The sequence below is a fragment of the Triturus cristatus genome, chromosome 12 (genome assembly GCF_964204655.1).
Source record: "Triturus cristatus chromosome 12, aTriCri1.1, whole genome shotgun sequence".
In the NCBI taxonomy this organism is placed as follows: Eukaryota; Metazoa; Chordata; class Amphibia; order Caudata; family Salamandridae; genus Triturus; species Triturus cristatus.
Genome location: NC_140595.1, coordinates 640,005,553 through 640,020,637, shown reverse-complemented (window position 1 = coordinate 640,020,637; position 15,085 = coordinate 640,005,553). Strand labels below are relative to the sequence as shown.

Genomic DNA, 15,085 nt, shown 5'->3' with positions numbered 1-15,085 from the left:
GGTAACCCGTCCGTAGAAGACCGGCAACAGAAGTTGTCTTTAAATATAAAAGCTAGTCCCCCACCTCTTCCAGTCCTACGGTCCACTCTGTGTATTAGATACCCAGGTGGCAGGGTTTGAGTGATGACTGGGTCAACTTCATCTTGTAACCAGGTCTCAGTCAGGAATAAAGCATCTGGTTTGAGGTCTTCTAGTAGGAGTGCAAATTCTACTGAGTGTTTAGGAAGAGAGCGGCAGTTTAGAAGGAAGAGTTTTAGGAGAGGAACAAGTGAAGGTGCATCCTTACTGCAGCAGGAGGGACTGTTAGCAATGTTCAGTGAGTGTAGACAGTTGATGCCAGTGGCCCCTCTCATGTCAGTCAATGTCTGAGCACTATAGGTGAGATTATTTTTTTGGAAACTGCCTGGGGCCATGGCCCCTGGTCCCGGCCAGGCACGGACGGGCGCAGACGGGCTTGCCTTTGTAACAGGTCACAAGCACTTTAATAATCTCTTAAAAGTATATGAAATGAAGATTCCTCTGACACTCTTGTATGCAATACAGACAAAAAATATTAATCAATGGGACTTTATGCATAAGGTGGAGGGGAAGATTCCGTGCACTGTTTTCACTTTAAACCCTATGGCCTCAATACAAGCTTTAAGGTTGGAATTAGGATTGGTGAGCTCTTTTATAGAAGGACTGGCTGCTATTTTATGATGGTATCATTGTCAATTGCATGCTAAAAAAAGTCCTAAAGGAGTCTTATGGCTTTGGAATGTCTTGCTACTACTATGGAGACTGGATCATTTTTAAATAATATTTTAACTTCACTTCAGCACTATTCTTTCATCTTAAAAATTATCTAAACTATACTATGAAAAATCGCTCCATGAAAAATGATATAGAGATATGTAGAACAACATATTGTTTCCGTAGTATGATCCAATCATGTCAGGCAGCAGTTTCTCAAGTCTATCTGATCTGGACTCTGGAACATAGAGAACATAGATGCATAATGCTATGTAGATTGAAATGTTTGCCATTACAAACTGTGACGGATGCATGGCAGAATGTAATTTGGGAGGAGAAAATATGAACTTTATATCGTAATGTTGTGCAGACCATTGAACATGTTATATTGGCTTGTCCTTGATCAAAAATTTATCAACAGAGATTTTTAAATTTTAATGGTAAAAGCTGCTATGGAGATGATAAATTACCCAGTTAATGAATTAATGTGCTGTAAAATTGTTATTTTTTTTAGCTCCTTTTTAAAGTTGCATTAATGGATGCAATTTTGTATATTGTAGATCGCATTGTAAGATCTAAATCTCTAATGCAAATAGAAACTGAATAGATGTTTGCCATCAGAAACATCAGGGTCGAGGGGCTTGGACTCTGATAGATTGCATCATTTACTCGTTACACCAATTCATCTTGTTCACAGTAGCCAATGTTATCAAACCGTAGAATCAGGTCCTTGAGAGCCAGGACACAGAATGAACCCACATTTGCAATATCCACACTCTAAGGAAACCACATTGGATTTATGCAACTGCTAGAGAGATCAGTGTGTCAGATTAGAAACCTGCTGAGGAGACTCACTGGGCTATTTCACAAAGGTAAATGACACTTGTGAGTAAATCTACACCTGGATTTTACCCTTACACTTTTGAGTAAATTTACTATTTTTGGCTATTCACAAAATCATACTGTAAATATACCCAAAAGTGTAGACTTAAATATCTCTTCCCCCTGAAAAAGGGAGTGGAGTTGAATTTACAAATGAAAATGGCTTCTAACGAAACAAAATTAAGTCCAGCACTACACATGACCAACTACAGTAACTGCAGCACACTCTCATAGAAAGTAATGGAATTAGGAACTTAAAATAAAGCATAAAAATATTTTTACAAACTTTTCCCAATTTAAATAAACTTTAAACATTTTTGCTATGCCATAGGGAGATCTGTGTAGTCAGGTCAGAGTATGTCTCTGTATGGCTCTGTATGGTATAGTATTAGGGAAAAAATCCATATTCTTTGTCATGTGTAGATCTCTGCCCCAGCTGTGGAGTCTACCTATGGTAAAGTATAGGGCAAATAAAAAAGTTTATTAAACTTAAAAATAATTATTAAAATATTTTACGATTAATAAGAAAGTAACTTACTTTTGTATATTTATTTTGAATGTAAAAGTAAAGAAAATGCTACTGCACTATTACCTTAATTTAAAATTAAGGGCCTGATTACGATTCTGTCCATCCGCCATCGTTCGGTGCTGGAGACTGCCTGCCTATAAGGGGCGGTCTCACATATGGCATTACAATGCGGCCGCCACCACGGCGTTCGCAAGTGCCATGGTTTCCATTGTGGCGGGTGCTGCTGGCTGCAACACACCCTGCAATGGAAAAATGCAAGTTTTGCATTCCCCTGCACTATGTGGCAGCCACCACGCGCTGCCTGCCACATGGTGCAGGGAAATGTAGGGGGGCACCATAGGTTCCTCCCAAGTGCAAAACGAACTGCCCCTGCTCATGGGGGGGCCCTCAACCGGCCCTAAAATTCCATCCCGCCAGCCTTTCCATGGTGGGTGAACTGCCATGGAAAGGCTGGTGGGGATCCAGCATCATAATCAGACCGGCGATGCCTGCTAGGCACCACCACCATTCTGAGAATGCGGGGCGGTCTGACAGGCAATCAGAATGATTGCTACTGTCGGGCCCATGGCGGTCGGGCTTTCCGCCCGCCAGCACAACTCCAGCCATCAAAATCTAGCGGGCGAAAAATGGCCTCATGATGGTCACGGCCATCGTAATTACCCCCTTAATCTTTAAATTATTTAAATGTAATAAATTAAGTTAAAATAAGCTTGCTGAAGTGTGAATTAAAAAACAAATTCCCACCTAAGTTAAAAATATTATTCATCAAATATTTTTAAAAGTAAATTGTGAAATTAAGTAAAGTTACTTTTATCAAATTTGAATAAAATGTAATGTTACATCGATTTTTAAATGCACAATACGTGATTAAATATGTTATAATTAAAGTAAAAATATGTACTAGTTTTATAAATTCTGTTTAACATTAAGTTATATTTAGTTATATTTTTAACTACTTTACATAATTTAATTTAATTAAACATTATTTCAAATGGGGTTTCATTTTAAGTCCCTAACTTTATTATTTTCTATGGAAGGTGGTTGCAATACCAGTGGTTGGCCATTTGAGGTGCTAGACTTACTTTAGCTCTGAGCTGGAGTTATTTACTACTGCCTTTGGTCCATTTTGGCTGTAGTAACTTTAGAAGTGCAACTTGTGAATAGCAATTGGCTTATTCTTTTGTGAGTGGGTGCATTTCCCTCTCTAAACTGTTCCCTAGCCCTCCCTAAGTCCATCCTTCCTCCTCCCTATACCCCTCCCATTTAGTAGTATGCATGCAGCTTTTGAATAGGCCCCTCAGCCTTTCATTCTATTGCGGTTGATACTATCAGTACTAGTGCATTAGACCATTATAGCAACTGTCATTACAACAGTTGAACGGCCAAACATAGTTAAAGTGTCATAGGAAATAAAGCTATTATAAATTAATAACATTTTTGTTGCTTTTCTCTAATGCTGGCATTTCTGACCATTTCTCCAAATCACCGGATGATCAGTGAGGAAGAGTGAGGTGGCAAATGGAGGATGTAGGGCAAAAGACATTCTGAATAAATTCTGCATACTTGATGGAAGAGGCAGGACTTTAAGTATTTTCCTAAATTTCTGAAGTGGTCCACACGTTTTAGGCCAGAGGTCACCTGCATGGCTCTGGAGAGCACACTCCCTTAGATTATTTCATGCTTTCTGTGCAATCTCTGTTTTTCATTTTCTTCCCAGTGAGCCTAGCAATCATGCAAGCTCATTGAAGGGCTCAATAGTAAAATAGATTAAAACCCTCAAGTGGTGCTCTGAGGTAGATGCCCCCCTGGATTAGAATGTGGCGGGTTACGGTGTCCCTGTTGGTGGAGCATCAGGGCTTCTCCCTGTTTAAGCTTACTGCCTTGTCTCTATCAGTGCACTTGTTGCTCCCCTCCTTCCGGCATCAACTGCTCGATGTGGACTGCACTTGGGACCCAATAAACACTTTTCCCTCGGCCAGTTGGAACCAGCTTAAGATGAGATTCTGTTGGCATTGACTCTAACATCAACTCTTCATGTGTGTGGCCAAGTAGTCTTTGACTGGAGGAGGCCCTTGAATTTGACCATTGCAAGATGGCCAGTTGGTCAGCTCTGAGTGTAAGTGGTGGTCCCCTTAACCAGTAAGTTTTTCAATTTTTCTCATCAATCCAGGACACAGCTGAACATCAGTGTGGCACTGAGACTTGTGTTCCAAGGGAATTATTTTGCCTCTTACTGTGCTCCCCATCAAGCTGGAAATAAGTTTGGACTCTGTGTTACAAGAGTACAATTGCCTGTCAACAGGATATGCCGTGTTACACTCCATCAGGAAGAGTGTTCGCTTGCCAGGAAACGTAGGATAAGCTACAGTAATGGTTGTGTAAAAGTTGTCATTGGACTGAACCAATTCCAGAGCATGAGGCTCAACATTGAACTGCACCAACTTTAGAGCATTTGGCTCGACATTGGACTGCACCAACTCCAGTGCATAAGGCAGTCCCATCCAGCTTCTCGAGGATACCATCAACTTTCATCTACCTGCATGACCTTCGGGCCTGAGTTAAGAGATTTCACATCAAGCATTGCCGAGGATCCTGCTTAATTCGTAACCTGTCGTACTTCAGGATAACCAGTGTGTCCATAGACCTTTGAGTGCTCCCTCAACTCCCCTCTGGCCTTGGGTCATCAAAGAGGAAACTGGAGGTTAGGGCACTGATGCAGGATCCTTTGACCAGGTCCAAATCCATAGTGCAGTTTGGGGAAAATAGACATTTTAATCCCAGATCCATACCCTAAAGACTGTCTGTCTTCAACTTTGCTGTAGCCAGTTCCTGGTCCAGTGGACACCATAGAACTGAAAACATTCAATTATAAGATATAACACTGACATGTATTCATGCTAAGTTCGAGGATTTAAATGAACAGCAAACGGAACCAGCTGTATTCTCACTGCCCACGTCTCTTCCTGGAGCCTTTGGGCTTGTGGAACTGTGGACCCTGGGAAACCATGTCCCGGCACCAGGTACCCAGGCCCGAACTGGTGCTACCAGGAACTGGATATTTTGCCAGTAGGCTGGCAGGGTGGGGGCCAGTTTAACTGTTGGTGGGGGGGGGGGGGCAGTTTTGTTGCGGTTGACAGCCGCTGGTTTCTTTCCTGTAGAACACATAAATATCCAATGAAAAACAAATGATGATGATGAAGAATTTATAAAGCGCAACAAATACTCTGGGGTGTCTAGGCGCTGCCCTTAATACATACAGATCAGACTGGACTAAGCATGAGAATTATGCCTTAAAAAGCCATGTTTTTAAGCCCTTTCTAAATTTGAACAGGCGAGTCTCCTTTTTAAGCGAGGTTGGCAAAGAGTTCCATGATTTAGTTGTTGTAGCAGTGAAGCTCTTGCCACCCCACCTAGCCCTACTAACTCTAGGAACAATTAGGTTTCCAAGTTCGGCAGATCTAAGGGATCTTGCTGGAATATATGGCTTTAAAAAATTCACCAGCTGCGTTGGACCCAAGTTGTTAAGTGATTTAAACTGGATACGCTTGTTACCGGTAACCAGGGTAGATGGAATAAAACTGTGGCGACAAAGTTGAATTTAGAAATACCTAGGAGTACTCTTGCTGCTGCATTCTGAGCAGTCTGTAGCTTTTGAATGCTGCGCTTAGGGGCACTGGTAAAAAGGGCATTGCAATAGTCCAATCTTGAGGATATCAGTACAGATACCACGATCTTCCTTAAATTTATAGGTATTGCGGGAAGAATGTTCCTCAAAAATTTTAGGATAAAAAAGCAGGCTGAGGTGACCAAATTGGTTTGCGATTCAAAAGATGACTTAGTATCAAAGATGACTCCTTTGGGCACTGGTTTAGGTAAAAGACCAAGTTGGACCGACCACCAACTATTTGTCCAAAATTAGGGATTGTTCCCCAACACCAAAACCACATTCTTGGATGAATTCAACTTCATCCAATTGGCTATATGGCTCATACAGTAATGAAAGCTAATGGCTGGATGGACTGCTTACAGAGAAAATAATCTGTGTATCGTCCGCATAAGATACAAGGGCAAAACCATCACTTTTTACTAGTCTGGCAATGGGGTGTGACATAAAGATTAAAAAGCGCTGGACTCAGGGAAGATCCCTGAGGAACTCCACACGACAGCAAAAAGGAAGGTAAAACATAGTTCCCTAACGCAACGGCCTGAGACCACTCGGATAGGAAGGAGCCCAGCAGGGAGAGCGCCTTATCCCTGATCCCAATGGAAGCTACAGGGACCCGCAACAGTTCATGATTGACTATATCAAAAGCTGCTGATAAGTCCAAAAGGATCATGGCAGCGCTCCCTCCACCATCTAAAGTCTGCCTGAGCTCCTCAGTAGCTGCGATAAGGGTTAGCTCTGTGCTATGATAAGCACGAAATCCAAATTGGGAAGAATCCAGAATAGCACTATCATTAATAAAGGAAGACAGTTCGATGTTAAGGGCTTTCTCGATCACTTTTTCAGGAAAAGGGAGTCTAGATATAGGTCTATAGTTGAGAGTCTCCTTAGCATCCAGATTAGATTTCTTTTATAACGGAAGTATGGTGGCTTTCTTCCACTCCATTGGAAAGCGCCCTGTTGTGAACATGGTGTTAAAAATCATTGTGAGTGGAATTGCGAAGATATCTGGAGACATATGCAAAATATTTAGGGGGAAGGGATCTGAAGGAGAGGCTGATTTAATTGCACCAATAATTTTAGAGGTCTGTTCAATAGTCAGTGCAGTGAAAGAAGAAAGGATTGGGGTACCTGACTCTGGTGAACCTTGTATCTTGTCATGAATTGTGGATTGCGCTAGGCAATTTTCCTGAGGCACAAAAGTGTTAAAAACCGACTTAACCTTGTGCTGAAAGGCTTCCGCTAAGGAGTTGCAAAACTCCTGACTGATGTTAATGTCTGGTGCACTTGGCAGCTTGGCCAGATTCTTTACAATAGTAAATAGGGCTTTAGGGCATCTGTCGGCCGCTATGATTTTTTCGGTAGAAGAGGAAGCCTTTTCCCTAAGGATGAGTTTCTTATATGCTGTTGGGTGAATGAATTACTCTCAAGTCTCCATTTTCGCTCTAATTTACGAATTAGTTGTTTCTGATCTCTCAAAATATCATTAAACCACGGTTCAGAAGGTGAGCTCCTAGAGCGTCGACAATGTTTAGGAGGAGCTTGTTGGGTCATAGCTGAATCAAGCCAAGAATGATATTTTGCTGCCGCTTGATAAGAATCAGTAGACAAATGTGGCAAGGTTTCTAAAAGAAGAGGATTTAGTAATTCAGCCTCTAATTTATTCCAAGGACGACTGACAAAAGGTTCCCCGGGAACTTCAGAGCATTTTTATGAGGCAGTAATATTTCAGAAAGGACTGCCTTGTGATCAGACCAGATCATAGGCAGAGATCTGGTCCAGATGGGAGTTATCTGAAAAAATCCCATCTAAATAATGTCCTGCAGTATGAGTTGAACCCTTAAGAAGTTGACCCAACCCTGCGCTACTCATCTGTTCAATGAGTACTTCAGTATCTGGGTCGGTGACATTTTCCAGGTGAAAATTAAAGTCACCCAACACAGAAAAATTAGAGTGTTCAGCTTTGCGAGCTAAAAGGAGACCTAGATTATCAATAAAGGTGGCCCTAAATCTAGGTGGACGGTAAAATAAAATGCCATTAAATGAATATTGACAACATAGTTCAATTTTAAAATCAAGTGCTGCGCATTCCCGATTATCCAAGTTCAATTTAATGCAAGATTTCAAATTTGATTTAAGAATGAGGGCTATGCCTCCGCCTTTTCTCCCTGCTCGGTTTACTTTATGAATTTTAAAACCAGCCGGTATGGCAAAAAGTAGATCTGGGTCAGAGAAGGCATCCGCCCAAATTTCAGTTATGAAGGCTATATCTATTTGATTAAATTCTAAAAACTCTCGAAGTGCAATGGCATTCTTGACTAACAACATCACATTCATAAGTACGCATGATACCCCATTGGGAGGAGCTGTCATCATGGCAGGTATTTTGGTAGATAGTGAAAGGTACTGGAAAGTTAGGCCACAGTTAAAGAACTGCGATGTGCCCTAAGCTAGGTATGGGTCATAACATGGACCAGAACAGGTCTTACCAGACCATTTCAACACCATTGATGTGTCCCTACTATACTGAAATTTAGGCTTCAAAAAGGAGATAACTGATTCAAAACCGACAGAGCGGCTGGTGCTGAGCGCGGTCTGAGTGCGAACGGGCGCAGACGGGCTTGCCTTTGGCGTGTCAGCTGCGGACTTGAGTTTCCATCCTGTTTTATAGTAATTAGGTTGAAATGCCCTGAAAGTGGAATGCCCTGAAATAGTTTTAAAGCATGCTTTAAAAAGATTTGTTTTTGCATTTTTGGGATTCTTATCTACTGCAGGGTTTTCACAATCAGCGTTGATCATCGGGGCTTTGAGAGGGCATGGGATCAAGGAACCTCTGTTGCCTGGCTCAGAGAGTACAGTAGATACATGAAAAGGTCTTGTCAAAATTAAAAACAGTGCATGTCTTTATAATGTGATCTTTACAATGTATTTCATTTTAGTATATTAAATTATACCATTGCATTGAGGAGCTATGCTATAGTTTAGGCGTGATCGCCTCTATTCATTAACTTAGAAACATTTATGCCCCCACCACCACTGCTCTGACGACGATGCTATTAGTGGACCAAGAGGAAAGCCCCTATCTTTGGGTATTGTATTATGATAGGGGGGTAACATTGTAGTCTTTTGCTTTTGAAGGGGTGCACCCCCGGGATGTATTTCAAGGTGCTCTCATGAGATCATGAAGGAAAAGGAGGCAGTGTGAATAAAAGTAAATGCCTAGAATCACACAATGTGGTCAAGTGGAAGCTGGGATTCTGTTTTAAGCAATTCAACCAAGCATGGTTATCTCATTTTCTCTCATGTTTGAGATCAAACTTAATGCGCTGTGTGTACTTCTATGAGGAGCTAAATCAGTGCATTATGTTAAATTCATCCCAGTTATGCATGTTTCATAAGTATTTGTGGTGGTAGTGTGTGTGGAGTGTGATACTTTAATGCTGAAGCTAAAATGAAACCCAGAGCACCCATCCTTAGTCAGTGCATTGGACCATTTGGTCCCTGCAGCTAAATGTCTATTGATTGTCATCCATTCTTGAAATAATTCATCAACTCACTCCTCCCTATCCAGCTATTCATTCATTGAGTCATGTAGCCATATCTCCAATCTTAATTGATCCATTCATTGATTGATCACGGTTCGATCATAAAAATGTTTTGTAAAATGCATCATATCCGCAATTTTTCTGAAAAAATTCTTGGGCAGAGAATACGCCCAAGCCCAACTGCCAGGACTGCTCGCGGATCTCACTTGTTATTATATGCAGCTTGGGACTGGTCTGTCAACATTTGGTAGGGCTGCTTATGGTTCCCAGTTCCAAGCACTGGACACTGCCCTTTTCTACCCATTTCTTACCTTTTAACTTATTGGGGTTCGAAAGGGCTCCTCTAGCCATTTTGGTAGGGTTTCTTGGCACCACTTTAGGCGTGGGTGGTTTAGTTGCAGCTGCATTCGAACCATGTCAAATCTTGTAAAAACCTTGTAAAATGAGACATTGAATAGTAGCACACATCTCAACATAGGAAACAAAGAGATACATTTCCTGCTGTAGTGTAATAAGGCGGGTGGCTGCCTGCATGGCTTCATTGAACCCTGTCTAGTAAAAGGCTAAGCTTGTGTGTGGCATCTCTGACTCTTGGGTGCCATGCTGATAAGTACTGGGTGTAAACTGGTCCCATTAAAGAACATGGTCACAGATCTGTGGACCTTGTCTCATGTTACTAGATTGAACGGTAATTCCATGCTTGAAAAACTGGGAACTGATCGCAAACCCTTAAATAGACAATGCTTAATTTGAGCCAGTGGTGGCCGATGGGGCCCACCAGCACTCATTTTTGGGGGGACCAGCAGTTATTTTTTCTCTTTAGACATTTCAAGAGAACAAGAGAGAGAAACACACACTAAGGGAAAAGAAGGAGGATGAGAAAGACAGAGAGTTAACGGTGCAGTGAGTTAGTGGTAGTGCAATAAAGGAGAATGATGTGGATTCCAGACTTTGCATCCTTGGCATTCAGCACACTGACATGTAATAGTGATTGCTGTGGGCTTCTGAGCAGGGCTTTGGGCACAGCACTCATTCTTCTACAAATTAATCACAATTCATAGACAGCATTGGCTGCAGACTCCAGCATAGAAGGAAATGGTAGCACTTAGGGTGTAGCTGCTATAATAAAGTTTGGGGTCAGATCCATGTCTTTGAATGAGTTAGTGACTGCTGGCTTTCTTTCCCTGTCCCTATTGTATGGGTATTATTGTGTCATATGTGTATTAAAGTCATTTCCTTTTACAAAAGAAATCACTGATGAAGTAGCAACCTAAGTGAGTGGTACTACTATGGTTTACAGCGTTGAGTCTCTAACCCTAATCATCTCGTTCAGTAGGACTTTCCCTACTCTTTATCTCTATCCTGAGAGTTCAGTGCTAGAAAGAAGTACTTGATAATCCAGTTCGGGATTCAATAGTTCAGTAAATGACTCCAATTGCCCCAAGTGTAGCTCAGCACCCAAGACTGCCAGGGACCACCTGAACTATGACTCATTGGTTGGCCAATGGTGCAGATCACTAGACTCAATTCTAAGGGAGCACCAGCACCACTAACCTTATGTCTTACTCATCAGCCTCTGCATACCCTGAAGAATAGAAAGAGGGATGTGACTGAATCACACACTGAACTTTTTGAAAAGTTGAGGAAGACTTGCACTGTCTATGGATTTAACCCTCATGTCAATCTAGAGGATCGGCCAACTGTTCATGTGCCGGAGTCGCAGCTTTGTATGGAGCAAACCTCTGTACTAAGCATTGAGACTAGCAAGGGCACCCCAGAGGATAAAGCTGCCCAGTGACTAGGGGTGGGTATAGATTGGGTAATTACATGTAGCGTAATCATGCTGAATTTCCTAAGTATTTCGCAAAAAGTGTAATTCTGCATTTAGCGCTATTTCCTAGAGCAAAAATGCCCCCTTGCATCCAAAATGGACGCAATGATGCATTTTGCACTAAGAAATAGCGCTTAATGCAACCGAGCATGAATAGCAAGCACGAGCAGCCACTTGTGCTCACTAAATCGGCTCTTGCAGTAGGATTTTTCCTCCATTTACTGCCGGCATTTAGCGCTATTTGCTCAGCACAAAATGCGCAGTGAAATCTAGAATGGGCATGAGGACGCATTTTTGTGCTAAGAAATGGCCCAAAATAAAGCAGAACAGAAACAGCACGCGCGAGCGGCTGCTCGCTCATGCTAAATGTGCTCTCACCGTAGGATGTTTCCTGCCCTATATACACAAGCAGGAGTAATTGGTAATTATCGGTAATTCCACGTCAAGAGTAATGTGGAATTACCAAAACTACTCCAATTATTCCAGCATCATTTAAATCCCACCCACTATCAGGAACTCCTGGTACCCACACTAGGTCCCACAACGACCAATTCACTCCTGGCTCAAGCAGTTTTCATAAAAATTTACAATTTGGATATGGGCAGAATTCAGCCACTAGGATTAAATATTATGTTTTTGCTACAATCCCACTCACTATTAAATGTAATCTCTCAATATGGGTAAAACTGAGATTTTTTTTTCGGAATGTAAAAGTGAAAACTCTGTGAAATGTTAGAATTTTATGCGTGAGACACACGCTGAAAATTCGGACCTGAGGCATGCGCCCGCATATTCATGGCAAGGAAGAAACCAGCTCCATGTATAGCGCTGATAGTTTCTATAGTAATGCTGGGGCAGATATCCAGTTTTACGGTTCTCACACGGCTGCTCATACCAAGTCTCCCGCGGGCAAAAATTCAGAAGGAAAAAAAATATGCAAAATGCGCATTATTGCAATTTTCGTAAAACTAGGCTCACTTAAAAAAGAATTCGCCTGGGCCTCGTGTAATCACCAAGCTCCTGGGAAGAACAAGATGAAGCGGATTTATTCAGGCCTCTGTGTTCTCATGGCTTTTGCTGCTGAAGCAAAGGAATAGAAGCAAAGTGTGGACACCAGAAGAAGTTGCAGATGTAGAAAGACGTGCAGCAAAAGCTGTGACTGTGCTCTCCTATAAGAGCAGGCCAGTACTTCAAGATATGATTGGTCGGCAGTGGCGGCTGGTGACATTTTGAAATGGTGGGTGTAAAATGTGCGGCACAGTGCGCCGCAGTGGGCGAGCGTAGTGAGCGAGGCCGAACAATCTATGGGGGGCTTGGGGAGGATTAAAAATATTATGCATAAATATATAAGCTGTACATTTACACATGTGAAAACACTCTACAGAAGTGCCCTTTGCAAATGCAAACTGTACTGTTTTTTGTGGAGAAACCCCACATCTCTGCTAATTATTGGGTACTCCCTTCCGGGCCATTCTCTTTCTGGTTGGGGACTTGCCAATGCATTTCATAAGAGTGAAAACATCTCTGTGCACCACAGAAAAGCATACACACTGATTGCCAATGCTCTTGGCTTTAGTAACATTTCAATTTTGTAGATAGAAAGGTTTCTGAAGCTAAGAGCATTGGCACCCAAGGTCACAATGGTGCGTGCCACAGGGACATCTTAATGATTTAGGGGGCCCTGGGCCAAACCTATTTTGGGGGCCCCTGTTCAGAACAGCATTGGATTTATGTTCCAGTTTCTGCTCTTTCAGGCCCTCTTTAGCCAGTGCACAGGCACACGTCTAAATTCTAAATGTGTAAACATTCAAGTATAGATAGGTGTGTTTCGAATATTATAACATGGTAGCAGCTCACTAATCAAATAATCTCTGTGACACTGTCCCGTTTTTTTCCCTTTGTTAGTTCCTGTTCAGATCTATAAGAAACGTGTATGGCTGTTGCAGGAAACGTAAACACAACATTTCCCTGCCAAATGTCTGCAATAAACTCTAGTCTCACACAAAACCCATATTAAAAATGTATGTATGGAAAATTGTATTTCAAATATTTATTGGAGGTCATCAGGGCAAGATTCTTTGCACAACCGAGCTGGCTTTGTCTGGGCTGAAAGGTTAGCGGCCTCTGGCATGCCAGCAGGGCCTTCTGGGCCTAGCTTCAGAAACATAACATTTCTGGTAGATAGAAATGTTTCTGAAGTTAGGCCCTGCTGGCACGCACCTCCGAGAAGCGGACACGCTGCTGCAATGCTTCCAGGAGGTGTGTGCCAGCAGAGCCTAGCTTCAGAAACATTTCTATCTACAAGAAATGTTATGTTTCTGAAGTTAGGCCCTGCTGGCACGCACCTCCGAGCCACGGCCGGACTGGGAACCAAAACCGGCCCTGGCAAAGTGCTCGGCTGGGCCCCCGGGGTTCGGGGGTGCCACCGAGCTCTTTGCCAGGACCGGTTCTCAGCCGATTTTGTTACAGGGCCGATTTTGCAGCTAAGCTGCAAAAACGGCCTGCAAAAAAAACGGCCCCAGGGGCCCAAAACCGCCCGCCACCCGTGCGGCGCACCGGGGGATTGCCCGGTGCCCGCTACGGCCAGTCCGGCCCTGCTCCGAGCAGCGTACAAGCTGCTGCAATGCTTACCAGAGGTGCTTGCCAGCAGGGCCTAGCAGGCCGGCAATGGTCGGACTACACTATAGGGCAATCAGGCAGTACCCAGAGCGGTGGTTGACAGATCTGTGTGTGGGTTGCTTTTTGGCTGTTTGTTGGCTGGTTTGATGGTCTGCAGGGCAGTTTTTTTCTGCTGATTTCTCAGCTTTTACCGCAAACATTGCCTGCAGCCAGCACAAATGCATAAAGTCTCCCATACCTTGCAAAACACCTATACACCTTTTCTTTAAAAGTTTAAAACAGCCCTGATTTGCAAAGGTGGGCCATTTTTTTAGCTATCTGGTTCGCTAATGGGGGGTGCTTTCACTGCTGTACCCGGGCCTATTTTCTGTCCCAATCCAACCCTACCTTAAGACAATTCTGCTCAGTACCAGCGACCTTCTGTAAATAGAAAACCACCTCGACTTCCACCCTCCTTGGACCACTTGTGTATGGGGAACAATGAAAGTGGTGACTGCAAAAAACCATCCCAAATTGTACCTTGCAAGCCTGGCTTCACCTTGTGGAGTGTGGGTATGTTTCTTTCTCCAATTAACTTTTAAAACTAAATCAAGCAATATGAAGCTTTTTGCTGCAAAATTTCAAAATGAGTTGGTTAAAAGAGTCCCAAATTTTAGGGGCGGTGATAACCAGCATGAATAAAATATTCGATTCAATTTAAAAAGTATGATTTATTTGAAGCAATTCTACAAAATCAATGCAGCCAGCACACAGTTCATAACACTTCGTTGTCACCATTACAAGTAAAAAAATATACCATTCTCCTACAGTAAAAATAATACATTTTGTCAAAAACAGCATTACAACACATTACTGTATACAGGGAAATGTGCACATATAGCAAGAGCTCTTTTTTGTACCACGTCTAAACTCATCGAATGATAACATATTAAAGTACAAATTATTAGCAAGAAATAGTTTTACAAGACTAATACATTCTTAACGAAAAAAGTAATTTGCTAAAAGCAGAAAGAATGACAAATACCTTCTAATCCTCATATCTCACACTAGAACTCATTCAAACTATAAATTATACAACCAGACTGGTCTTTATGCCTCGACCAACGGGATAATTCCATGTTTGCCCACATGATACAATGGCCTTCTTGTACCAAGCAAGGCCTTCTGGCATGTTAGCGGATTCTCGACTCCCCTCCGCCCCCACCGACTCTTCAACTTAGGGCAGGAACAGGGTGCATTTTTCAGCACAGTACCCCTTAAAAATGGTAAAACTATAGAAATAG

General features: G+C 42.4%; 1 protein-coding gene across 2 annotated transcripts in view; it reads left to right on the top strand.

Moving 5' to 3' along the window:
• The window catches only part of LOC146776460 (voltage-gated potassium channel regulatory subunit KCNG4-like), a 222,644-nt gene that overhangs the window by 17,629 nt on the left and 189,930 nt on the right, over positions 1 to 15,085 (top strand). The window lies entirely within an intron of this gene.